Source organism: Colobus angolensis, unplaced genomic scaffold, assembly GCF_000951035.1.
Source record: "Colobus angolensis palliatus isolate OR3802 unplaced genomic scaffold, Cang.pa_1.0 Scaffold97, whole genome shotgun sequence".
Lineage (NCBI taxonomy): Eukaryota > Metazoa > Chordata > Mammalia > Primates > Cercopithecidae > Colobus > Colobus angolensis.
The window spans coordinates 5339286-5352579 of NW_012123709.1; the positions used below are offsets into that span (position 1 = coordinate 5339286).

At 37.9% G+C, this 13294-nt stretch overlaps 1 long non-coding RNA gene across 1 annotated transcript in view; it reads right to left on the reverse strand.

Annotated features, from left to right (window-relative positions):
• The window catches only part of LOC105504998, a 309713-nt gene that overhangs the window by 147935 nt on the left and 148484 nt on the right, over positions 1 to 13294 (reverse strand). The window contains exon 2 of the long non-coding RNA XR_001000681.1: positions 1086 to 1268. This is a non-coding gene — a long non-coding RNA (uncharacterized LOC105504998). The remainder of the gene's footprint in view (positions 1 to 1085; positions 1269 to 13294) is intronic.

Here is a 13294-nt window from a genome sequence, read left to right on the forward strand (position 1 = left end):
GTATGGATGTTAGTTTCTAATACAGTACCTGAAAAGGATCAAAAAAATTTAGGAGATTTACCCAATATATCATCCAGAAGTAGTCATGGAGAAATGATGGGATGTGACTGAAAAGCTATATCAGGAGAGGATAAAACTGTTTCCTGCCTGGAACCCTACTGAGCCTAGACCATTCAATAAGCCAGTTGTTGTTGGGATTAAAAGTTAATACATATCAGTCACTTAGAAAAGTGTCTGGCATATATTAAGTGCTCAGTATATATTTAGTATTATAATTACCATTTTCATAATCTGCACCCTTCCTTCTCAGGTTCACCCCAATCAATATATTAGAAACCTCTGAGGTGGCATAATTAGCCTCCTTCAATCCCCCCACTGACCCAATTTTTTTATAGTTTTTATTCCCCTTGACTTCTCTGCAACTTTGAATATGATTTTCCCCTCCTTCCCCTCTGTCCAGCTTTGACTGAACTGACCTCGCACTATCAAAGTTTCAACGGTTCTTCTTCCACCCTTCTGAGAACTCCTAGGCTGTGTCCTCATCCCTTCTCATTGTCAATGTTTCACATTGGACCAGAGCCATGTAGATTTTGGAGTCAGAGAGACTGGTTCAAATCTGAGCAATACATTAATTCTTATGCAATCTGGGACCTTGCTGAGCATCATTTTTTTCTAACACATAAAATGGAGGGAATTACCCATAGTCCACAAGATTTTTGTGAGGTTTAAATGAGATAAAATAGATAATGTGCATAGCACGTAGTAGCTTCACAATAAATGTTATCTCCCTTAACTGCATTTTTTTTATCCTCCCTTTCCTTACTGAGAGTTTTTGTCATTTCCATGGTTTCACCTGCTATCTCTATGTAAGCGATCCCCACATCTCTATATATCACCTCATTCCTATTTTACAGACAAGTAAACAAAGTTTCACCTTTTTCTGTGTCCAAGGACCTGTTAGACATCACAAAGAAATGTCATTGGCCTCTCCATTGCAACAGATCCAAACCAGTCTTTCTTCGCCCACTGATTCCCGATTATTCTCACCCCTTGTCCCTCTCATTTCTGTGAATGACGCTAGTTACCCATTCTTCAAACCTCACAGTCCTCTTCAATTCTTTCCTCTCCCATTGCTCATCTTTCCATTCATTTGCCAAGCCCACACCTTCACAATGATTCTTACAAAATCAAAGGTCTTCAGAGCTGGGGGAAATTTTCATGCTCACACAGGAAATCACCTCCATTCCACAGATGAAGCAAACTGAGACCTGTAGGAATAAGCGGAGGTTTAATGGGAAGAGAGGTTGGACCAACATCTAAGTCCTCTGACATGCAGGACAGTGTTCTTTCCATGACACCTCACTGATAGACTTCTTTCTCAACATTTCTGCTGCCTTCACTGTGGTGCAAGCCATCACTATGCCTGTTCCTTTATGACAGCAGCCTTCTACCTCTCCTCCTGGTCTCAGTTTATTTACTCTTTCTGACTAATCTCATGACAGCACAGCTCTTCCACCATTAGGCAGGAGTATGGTGTCTGCTCTGGTGTCCACAGTGTAGACCCACAGGACTGTTTTTCATGCTTGGCCTTTTATGTAATCACCTTCACGGCTTCAGTCATATTCATATTCACATACATTTTAACATTTATGTAATGGTTTTCTCAACTGAGCTTTACATGGACTCACTTTTTTCTACTTAACTTCATTCTTAGCAATCATCATCTGTGAAATCATGAGTTGGGATCACTAGTATATTTGTGAATGTATGTTGAAATATATACCACCATTAAAATTAAAAGATGCTTTCCTGTTTGGCACCTAAAAGCATGTCAAGGACTACATTACAGAGACACTAAACCAGCAAATGAGTGAATATTCAAGGATGACAGTATTTGGTGTGAAGAAAATTTTCAAACAGAATATTCTGAAAATGAGGTACTAAGTTTCACTAGAGATAAGCAAACCAAGATTGGTCAATAAGGGATGTTGTAGAGGAAATATATCCATTAGAAACTTAGATGATCTTGAAGGTTTTGACTAACTCTCAGAGTCCATTATTTTAGAGTCTAACCCAGTAGTTTTTAGTTTGCTACCATCAAATTAATGTTTTGTAGAATCCATTTTAACTCACCTTTCTTCCATGAAAAAACCTGTAGTTGCTTCCTATTGTCTTCTAAATAAAGTACGTTATGAAATGAGCGACTCACTTCTTCCTTTTAACTTACTGAAGTTTCTAATAAATAAAACCCCCTTGTTTATTTAATCAACTTCTTATAACTTTCACTCCTCCAGGCTTTAATTTTAGTTTCCCTCCAGAAAAAAGACACTTTCAACCCCAAGTCTAAGGTTATTCCCTGAGTGGGAACTCCATTGGAACTAATGGAAGGCATGAGTGTTTTAATTCTTTTGGAGTTATTAACATTTACCTCGTACTAGATCACAGAATAAAGCCTGGGGTACTCTCATTCTTTAACTTCTATTCCGTTTTTACTTCCCATTTATTTTAAAAATAACAACTTCAACATTCTCAAAAAAGTGAGAAGACTCTAGACTACCAATCTCTCTCTCTTTCTGAAGAAAAGAAAGAGAACTTACAGCTTTTAATGGTTGTGAAAACCAGGAAATAATAGAGAAATCATGCATTCTGCAGGAATTCTCCTGAGTGTATTAAATTAAGCTGACAGCGTTGATATCGCTATTCATGTTGAAATAATTAGCAATTCTAAGGCTATTAATGGTGTATTGTATCACTGTTTTAGAATTGGTAGGATGAATGCAAAAACCTTTTGGTGACTTTTGCTCCTACTAAAATTTAATTAGCCTTAGTTACTGACCTCATGTTTTATGTAACAGTACACTCCAAAATGATCTCATAAAGAATTGAAGTTTTGGAAGAAAGTCATTCTTGCTTTAAAAACTAGCATCACATAAAAGTTCTCTGAGTGTTTTTTAACTACTTTTGCAAAGTATTCTTGTAATTGCTAACATTACCTATGGGACTGACTGACTTTGAATTTAATTGAAGTAAAAATGCATCTCTTTGACAAGGTCACTTTTTAAAGTGGAGCTGCACTACTTTGCATTACAGTTCTGATTTTTTTCATTCTAAATTAACTATGATCTATAAAATTATCGATAAAGAATAATACCTTGGCCATCAAATATTAATAATGATTACAAGAGAGGAAAACTACCTTTAATGCTCATAAAATTTATGGTTGGTAATGATCTCTACTAAATCTGCAAGACTGGGTCTGTACAGCGAAGAGTAGGCATGTAACAGGGCTCAATGGAAGGATCTAAGTCAGATCTTGCTCCCTAAGAGATTTGAGACTATGAAGTCTACCCTAGCTGAAATTAAACCAACCCTTAAAAACAAAACAAAACAGAAAGTACCACAGATGGTATGGCGGAGGTGGTGCCATTGAGGGTAGATGAGAAGTGAGCCCACCAAGAATTCCATGTGGCTTAAAGAGTTTTTTAAAAATACCTTATTATTGCATGTTGCTCTGAAAGCACATTATGGTAATGACTATTTTGTATTACTAGCTAATCATTTTGACAATTTCATAGATATTGGACTTTCTGCTCCTTCAGAAAGTTGCTACTAAATGTACCCTCCCAATTCCCAGAAAAAGGAAAAGTATGTTCTAATCTTCCTTCTGGTAGGTCAGTTGGCCCAGAAGCTTACACTAAACTTCCTTTTGGTTCATGCTGGGCAAATGATGCACAAGAGCTCAATATGTTCAGAGTACAACGTTTGAGCTACGTGTGGTTCTTTAAGACTTATTTCAGAATACAAGTTTACTATGCCAGGAGATGCAGGGCATATAGTAGTGGTGGGGCTCTCTTTGTTCAGAGTATTTGCAAAAATCAATTAAGGCAGGGATGGTATTCCAAGATGATTCACAAACTGACCATTGCAGTGTTAGCTTTAAGGAATGAAGGAAGCAGCCTGGCGGGTTAGAAAGAGCATCAGACCAAGAGGTAAAAGAAAAAGACAAGCAAAATACTGGTTTTGAGATTCAACTACATGCAAGATGCAAACAAGAACAATCACCAAATTCCTATGAGTTTCCTCAGTCATAACATGAAGTTAATATATATTGACTCCCAAATCAAGTGACTTAATAGGTATAAAATATATTTGAAATCCCAGGAGCTATACATATATAAGTTGCTGCTGTTACTAAAGGTAACTCAATTTTACCATGTAAGACCATGTTCCTCATGTGGGACTCCCTGAACCGGGACACGTGGCCTACACAGACATACCCTTCTGGTTCTATCCCATCTCCACACAGAAGAGAGAGTTGTAAGAATTCTGTATGTAGCCAAGTAATTTATTGTGCCCATGATTTACATCATATTACAATCAATCAACAAACTCATATTGACTACCTGCTCTGTGTGGAACGGTATGTTAAGCCTTGTGGAATTTCAAAAAAAATTAATGAAGAAAGATATATCATTGAATTGAAAGTACTGAGCAGACACATGAACAAGATAAAGAATGCTTAGAAAAAAATATCAAGCCAAATAAAGCTATGTAGGTGTTGGTAGATGACTAAACGGTATCAATAAAGGAGACATGGTTGAGGAAGAAACTTTTAAAAGGTCCTAGGCCTAGAATGGCAGAGTGCAAGGGGTAAAGGCATTTTCAGAGACAAATAATGGTATGGTACAGCAAGGACCTATTGCATGGCTTCCTTCAGTGGCCTGTTTAGTCTTGCAGTCATATATTCTCCCCTTGCTTCTCCTCCAGACATTTGTCTAATAAATAACTATAGCTTTAATACTGCAGAGATCAAATATATATCTGCCTTCTAGAACCATAAGTCCTAAAATAAAATTAAAGCAAAAACGGACTCTTACTAGAAAGATTTTAGAATCTCCCACATACGCACATCCAGTAAGAGAGGGCTTCCTGGAAAAGATGGATTTTTATGTAGAGAGTTTAAAAGGATGCACATGTGCATTCCTAGCTGTTCCTTTTTCTTTGCAGAAGTACAGCAAGGTTTTCCTTTTTCTTTTTATTATAGATACAACAGTACAGCACTAGAGGCTGAGAATGTGAGTGTTATATGCAGTGAGACTTGCTGAGTGACCTTAGACAAGTCACTTACCCAGCCAATTCTCAGTACTTCCACTCAAAATAAGAATTTCATATGTTCTTCACATAGCACATTGAATTCTCATGAGGGAAAAAAGATGAATTCATAAAGATGAATTATTTGCTGCTGTTAAGATTCTCTTTCAAAAAATTCAAAATATTTGTAAGAAAACTTTTCAGCCTTTGAGTACAAAATTTTCACAACACTTACTCTTTTCTATATTAACTGGAACTGAGCCATGAGAAAGTCCACTATGGATGAGAAAGGCTGAAAATGAGACTCAGCCCTTGTGAAACAAAAGACTCTCTCCCTAAGACATGCAATGCAATCCAACCAAGGAGGGGAGGATTACGCCACCTCATCATGGAGGACTGCTCTTATGCTTTTATTGAAAATTTTCTACGTCCTCTACTAATGATTCCTAAATGTACATATAAATTAGCCACACAATGAGAATATTTAAAATTGCCTTCCAGGTTGGTCATGGTGGTTCATGTCTGTAATCTGCACACTTTGGGAGGCTGAGGCGGGCGGATCACCTGAGGCCAGGAGTTTGAGACCAGCCTGGCCAACATGGCAAAATTTCGACTCTACTAAAAGTACAAACACTGGCCAGGCATGGTGGCACACACCTGTAATCCCAGCTACTCAGGAAGCTGAGGCAGGAGAATTGCTTGAACCCAGGAGGCGGAGGTTGCAGTAAGCTGAGATTGTGTCACTGCACTCCAGCCTGGGTGACAGGATGAGACAGCCTAAAAAATAAATAAATAAAATAAAATTGCCTTCCAATTATATTTCCGGACTTTAGCCTCTCAAACTGTTCAAGAAGAACAAATAGAATTCCTTCAAAGAAAAACTAACTTCTCTGAGGTCTTTCCCATAGACTGATCAGGAAAGGTGATTTCTTTAGTGAGAGGATAATGTCATACAGTGTAGCTCAAGAAAATGTGGAAGAAGTTTTCTGATCTGGAGGCCTACTTTTTTAAAAAGTAACATGCGAGTAAAAAATCATGAAGACTCAATATCCTCAACAATTCTACATGGGTTTTCAAAAATCAAAATTTACCTGTCATCAATGTCATAGAATGGAAGAAATGCTATTTTTTATTTTCTGACATGAATTTTAGATAACAACTTGAAAATAGATTCTTGAATTGACAGTGCCAGTAGTCAAATCCCATCTTCTAACCTTATCCCCAAACAAGGTCAGGGAAAGCTCTTGAAAGTGGCTTATTTTACATCATAGCCTCAGGTTAAGCCAAAATAATCCAGGAGGAGGAAAACAACAACCATAACAACAAAAAAATTCCCACAGTGAGCTACACGCCCCAGATGCCCAGACTTTCCATGGGATCTTAAATGAAGGTCAGAGGTCAGTGCTAAGGAGCCTGGTGAAACAGTGAGAACTAAGATCCTGTTTCCATTTTAATGCCCTTCTGTTTATGTTTTGCGTTCTGCAGGGGAAAGGCCCAGACATTTCCACTTCCAGGGAGGCCAGAGAAAACTGCACTCGATATAGTAGTTTGACAGAAAAACAGGGGGTTTCATGGGGCTAAGGGTAATCTCAGTTCAAAAAATACAGAACTACCAAGAAGTACAGTTAGCTGAAAGTTTACATCCAATGCTGGCCTAAAATTAAAGTACCTTATGAAAATAAAGGCCATTGTTTTCAATCTGCCCCTTCACCTCTCCACCCACACACCTCCAGAGAAGGCTGCTTGTGTTTAAATTTAGCAGCAATGTGAGTTACATAATTGTCACACGCCAGCTCAATGTCCCAGTCTCCCAATTTGTCATGCCTGACCTTCCTATCGCACTCTGATAAACTTCATGCTATTACAGCTGCTTATTTTGTTTATCTTAGAGACTGAAAGATAGTTTATCATTAATTTAACTTTACCTACTTTCTTGGCCACTTACTTCAGTAAAAACTTGTTTTTCTTTCTACAAAAATATTTTCTCCTGTGGGTAAAATGCTGGACCCTCTCGCACTAACCCTTAAACTGCCATCTCTTTCTCAGCTTCTGAACCTTTGGTGACCTTGGAAACTAGATTCAAATCAATGCTTCATGTAGTTCCTGAGCTTATCACTTTTAGATAACTTTAACTTCTGGTTTCCAGGCAAGGCCTAACTGGAAATCCTGAAACAACATAAGCATGTTCATTCTAGAGGGAAGTCCAGGGGGATCAGAAATGCCACAGTCTCTTCTATCCTGACCTTACCAAAGGTCTAGTTGGTACTGGCTGGAATTCAGGAGGAGTGAGCTTCCCTAACCATCTTGTGACTGAACAGATGAGAGAAAATGACAGGACAGCCTCTCCCAGAAGAGACAAGGAATGTGGTTGTTTGGTCTAGGTCTACCACTAAAAATGAAATAAGTCACAGGCCCTAATGGTTAGCAATTGCTAATAAAGTTTACTTTTACTGTGTGCCTATTCAGCACAAGCCCTAAGATAGGCCCTTTCTGTGGATCAGCTCCTTGAACGCCCCCCCAACAGTTCTATAAGGACTAGTTATTGCTGTTGTTAGCTATTGTTATTCTCCCCATTTTATGGATGAGAAAACCGAGGCTTAGGGTGATTAATCTTAAAGTTAAAAAACTAGAAATGGCTAGAGGCCAGTTTCAAATCCACTCTGATTTCAGAGCCAGCAGTATGTTCTCTTCACTATGACATTATCTGTCACAATATGACCAGACGCCAGAATCATTTGAGGAATGCTGCTCCCCATTTCCTTCACATTCTCTACCACTTCCCAACAAGATTCTATTTCCGAAGGCAGGTTGGGTTGCAAGCATCTATACATTAAAAAACAAGTAGCCTGCCCAGGTGGTTCCAATACAAATCAGAGTTGGAACCACTGACTACTATAGATAATAATGTAGGTCAATAGACTTTGTGAACTCTGAAGCACTCTATGAATGCTTTTACAATCAATAGGCTCCTTGTGGCAGAGACTTCATGTTACAGATCTTTGCATTATTTTTTCCACTCATTCATTGAACAAATATATTCCAGGAACAGCAAAGGCCTTTCATAAACATCAGAAAAGGTCTCTGGAGGCAACAGATCTTAAAGACAAGCTCTATGATTCCCTATGATAATGTGCACACAGTGGGCATTCAAGTAGCAACTACTGAATTGTTGAAGAATGGTAGGATAGGAGGGCAATAACAAATGAAATATTTGTATGTATTGCTTTGCTTTAACCTTTTAATTGTTCTTTGAGTCAGACATGATCTTTGAGAATCACTCTTTGGGTGACCTACTACACAAAAAGAACTTCTACTCTGCATTGACTCTGTCAGCACTACCACCCCAACCTCCTTTCTTTTCAATACTGAACATCTGTTTCTATTGGTTTGGAGCACAAACATAATGCTTCCTGCTCTTCAGTGAGGAAGATACTTTCAGTTTTCTTTTATCGTACTGGTGATGAGTTTATACTCTTCACTCATACTTTTTGTGGGCCACTAAAATTCATGAAAAGTGATATTTCAGTTGGCTGTGTCCCTAAGTTCTCAAATTCCACTTTGGTTTACCTCCAGTTTCCTGGTAGCCATACATCAAGCATTTCTGTTATAGTAGCCAAAAGAGCAAACAAAGAAACAAGATGTGTGTTTGTAATCCTAAAGGCATGGTTTGTATACTTAGAATTTTTTTATAAATTTTGTAAAATTTTTCTCTTTTTCTGTTTGGTCTTGGTTTCTATGCCTGATAAATAGGAAGTGCCTCAGCAGCAGTCATAAATTAATTCAGACTTTCAGACATGTAAACTGTTTCTACCAAAAATAAAAGTATATACTATAAACTAACATATCTCAGAGTATACAGTTGAGGTGATTCAAAATATATTCTTTCATCAGACAAAATCTCACTTTAGTGATCAGCTCAATTAACTCATTTTCATAGCATCCTAGACTCATTTTTTTCCTAAAATGATTTAAAATATACACATGTATCTTCTTAAAATGAAACAAACAAGATTCCAATCTTTCTTCCCAACCCCCCAACTCCACCCTGTAAGTTGTTTCTCTTTTAAAATATAACTGACTTCAGGAATTTTCCGTGATTTTTTACATGAGTAAGAAAAGTAAACAGGTATAATATTTGAAAGTAATCATTCAAAAGCAGCAAACATATTTAATATTAAACATTACCCCCCAAATTTAAGTCCTTCTTTGAGTGTCTAAAATAGGGGATACCCACTGGAATCCGATGTAGGATCTTTTGTTTAATTAGGATCATGGCCATGAATTTGGGAAAAGAGATCAGGCCAAGGTTTATTTATCCAGATCCTGCTCCTGTTCTAAGGGCCCTTGCAGTCCATGGATCAAGGGAAATGCATTGTTATCAAAGGAAATGGAGAGGAAAGGAGACCCAAATCATGTGGCTAGTGAGCCTCCTCTCAAGAGCCTAAACTTGCCTCTTGAAGGGCACACTGGAAACCAAGTGAGGCTCGGCACTGCCCCTGGACCAGAGAACCAGAAATTGGGCCTAGAGTTTTCTCACTTTGTTTTGCGGTCAGACTATAAACAAAGATATTTTTATTACCTTCTGAACAATTTCCCTTTCTAAACACCATTTGTCAATCAAGTGTGGGTACGCAGAGGATGCTTGCTGGGCTGGGAAAGAAAACTTCCCAATAGATAATTGTGTAGCATCCAACCCCAAATCCATGGCCTATTTTTTAGTATCCTCTGCATACCAAACACTGGAAATTTAATGGAAAACAAGAAAGGCAGGGTGATGAAAGATAGCATCAAAAGACCTAAGATGAAGCTGAAAACTATGTCTCAAATAATAGCATAACATTAACTCAACCAAACTGTTCTACTAACTGCAATTATATCAGAATTTCTACTTTCTGGTATCAGTAGAATTGAAGATTAATTTTTAACAAAATAAAAAGAAACAAAGTCTACAAACTTATTTTACATTTGAATTTCCATTAACTGTATTTTATCTTTTTGTTGTTATTAATTTTTTAAGAGAGGGTCAGCATGGATAGCTTCCAGAGGAAGTAGCCACTAAAATCAAACTTTCATTACCCTTATTCATGGCCCCACTGGAGTCAGATGTCGTAGGGATCTTTACAACCCACAGATGAGCACTTTACCATGAGATAAGTTTGTAAGAATAAATTTTTGGGTATGGAACAAACTCTTTAAAAATAAGCAAGTGCCACCTTAAGCAAATACATATTTTGAATAAACACCTCTGTTCTCTGGAGCCATGAGAAGCCTTTACGCCTTAATCATTTGAGATATCTTAGAGCTTGAGACAGTTTCTTCCTCATTGTCAAAGTGGTCCAAAGTGATCTTCTAACAAAACCATCTCTTTTTCAATCTTGTCTAAAAAGAATGGATATTTCTTTTCTTTTAAAGTCATCTTAATGAAGAGATAATTAAATTTGTCTTTTTTCCTAAGAAATATATTTCCTACACACTTAACCCCCTTATCCCATTAGAAAGTTACTATATTTTTACAAAAAGAAAAAAAAAAAATTGAATCTGAGGTCCCATGGGAACTGACCAGCTATAAACAGAGAAAACAGAATTTGACTTCTTTGGGGGCAGTTTTAATACCAAACGTTCCTATTTGTGTTTGATTAATTGCTCTCAAGGTGGTTTTTAACTCTAGAAAATGCAGGCTTTATAAACTTCATCCTCAAGGATGCAAAGTTACTTGTTTCAGGACTGTATGTAAAGATTCATCTTACTATTATATCAATTGGGTCAAATTATAGCACTTCAGAAAGCATACATATGCTTTTCAAAGAGGGTAAGGAAAGGGGGCTCCTGAAAGTCTCTCAGATAGATAGCACAGTGAGAGGCAAACAGAATGCCCTTCTGTTTTCCATTAAAGTTATGTTCTGCACCAAGTTTGATTGCTAAACATCTGGCAGCCTTTTCTCCGATAACATAGCTCAATAGGGTGGACAGTGCTAAGCCTTTGAAGCTCCCCTTCCAACTCCTATGTGGTAGCTGAACAAGAGAGGAAGATAAGAACTCTAGATTTTTCCCTTCTATCAAAAGTGGCAAAAGAGGTTTATAGTCTTTCCTTATTATCTTCATTCTTGGAGGTTCCACTGTTCCCTATTCCTTGAATAGGATATAGGAGAAACTATGGAGAAACCACTAAAATGCTTTGCCCACCTCCACTGCCAAAAACTAAGCCTTCTGCCTTTTCATTCACTGCTAGGAAGGAACCAATATTCATGATCATGTCTTTAAATGCTTATATTGGCCGAAAGTATTTGGAGTAATTTATAGTGAAAGAAAAAGTAGAAATATCCAAAGTGAGGAGGTCTGAAAGATTCTTCTACATCCTTTGGCTCTGATAATGAGATTATGCACCATTTGTTTTCTGACAACTCTTCCCTTCATTAAACCAGGCTATCATTTCCAACAACAACAAAAACTTATTTATGAAGCTGGAAGAAATTGTAAAGGTCACAGACCTAACTTTACATTTTACAGATGAAGGAACTCTGTCTCAAAGAGGCAAAGTGACTCACTCAATGAGACACAGTTACATAAGAGTATGTGAGGGGATTCACAAGATGCATACAGCACAGTATTTTTTACAAATAAGGAAATGGTTGTTTATGAAAGGAAGGAGAAACAAAAACCTGTGATATTATCCCTGATGCACTAGAGTCCTGTATAGATAACTAGAGATATGTTGGCTACAAGTTTACCTCTGAGATTCCTAGCAGCCAAGGCAAAGAAGAAAACTGAATTGTTACATATTCACTATCCATTGATAAAAACGAATCAGTTTTACCTGGATTCTCAGTAAAAAGTTCCTGCATTACAATGTGACTTACCCCTAGGTAAATGTATGTCTATAATAGTGAATGTCATGGGGAACATGCTCCTTGAAGAAGTCTTAAGGCATAATCTATAGTAAGCTTCCTAGATACCAAAAGGATTCTATTTAGGTACATTGCTTTGAAGTTTGGATTATTCAGAGAGGAAATCTGCATGAAGAAATGAAAGGTGTAGAGCTCTTTCAACGTACATTTATCAAGTATTTACTTTTTGCCAGACTGTATTCTCAATGCTTCATGTGCATGAACAAAATTCATCCTTAAGGCAACACTAAGAGATATATACTATGCCTTCCCATTTTACAAATGGGGCAAATAGGTACATGAACTGTCCAAGTGCATGCAGCTATTGAGGGCTGGCTGCAAAGTCTGAGCTTAAAGCTACTATATGTCACCGACCAGTACTGTCAGAGGCCTTTGAACCAGAGCACCAGAGCAGCTCCATCTTGAATACGGGCTGGATAAAATGAGGCTGAAACCTATGGGGCTGCATTTCCAGATGATTAGGCATTCTAAGTCACAGGATGAGATAGGAGGTCAGCACAAGGTACAGGTCATAAAGACCTTGCTGATAAAACAGGTTGCAGTAAAGAAGCTGGCTAAAACCTACCATAACCAAGATGGCAATGAGAGTGACCTCTGGTCATCGTCACTGCTACACTCCCAACAGCGCCATGACAGTTTACAAATGCCATGGCAACATCAGGAAGTTACCCTATATGATATAACAAGGGGAGAAACCCTCAGTTCCAGGAATTGCCATCCCCTTCCCAGAAAACTCATGAATAATCCACCCCTTGTTTAGCATATCATCAAGAAACAACCATAAAAATGGGCAACCAGCAGCCTATGCCACTGTTCTGCCTATGGGGTAACCATTCTTTTATTCCTTTTCTTTCTTAATAAACTTGCTTTCACTTTATGGACTCACCTCGAATTCTTTCTTGCCCAAGATCCAAGAACCCTCTCTTGGGGTCTAGATCCGGAGCCCTTTCTGGTAACAGTACCAGTACTGCTTGACTCCCTAGTAGGGCGTCTCTCTCTCTCATGTGTGTTATGTTCTTCCAACAGTTCTCAACCTCAAGATCTACTAATCAGCAATTATTGATACTAAAAAATATCTTTTTGGCGAATAGTGTTGTTTCTCCAACTTGTACACCAAACATAGCTGAAAGTTAACATTTTTAAGCCCTGGATCTACACTGAAGAGCAACCAATTTTCCAAACCAATTGTTACCAAAACCAATCAACCCTTAGAAATGCTGAAAAGGACAGTTTTCTTCTTATCTCTGTAGGAAAAATAGAACAAGAAATGCAAGTCAAGTTCCAGGGCTCCCAGTGAA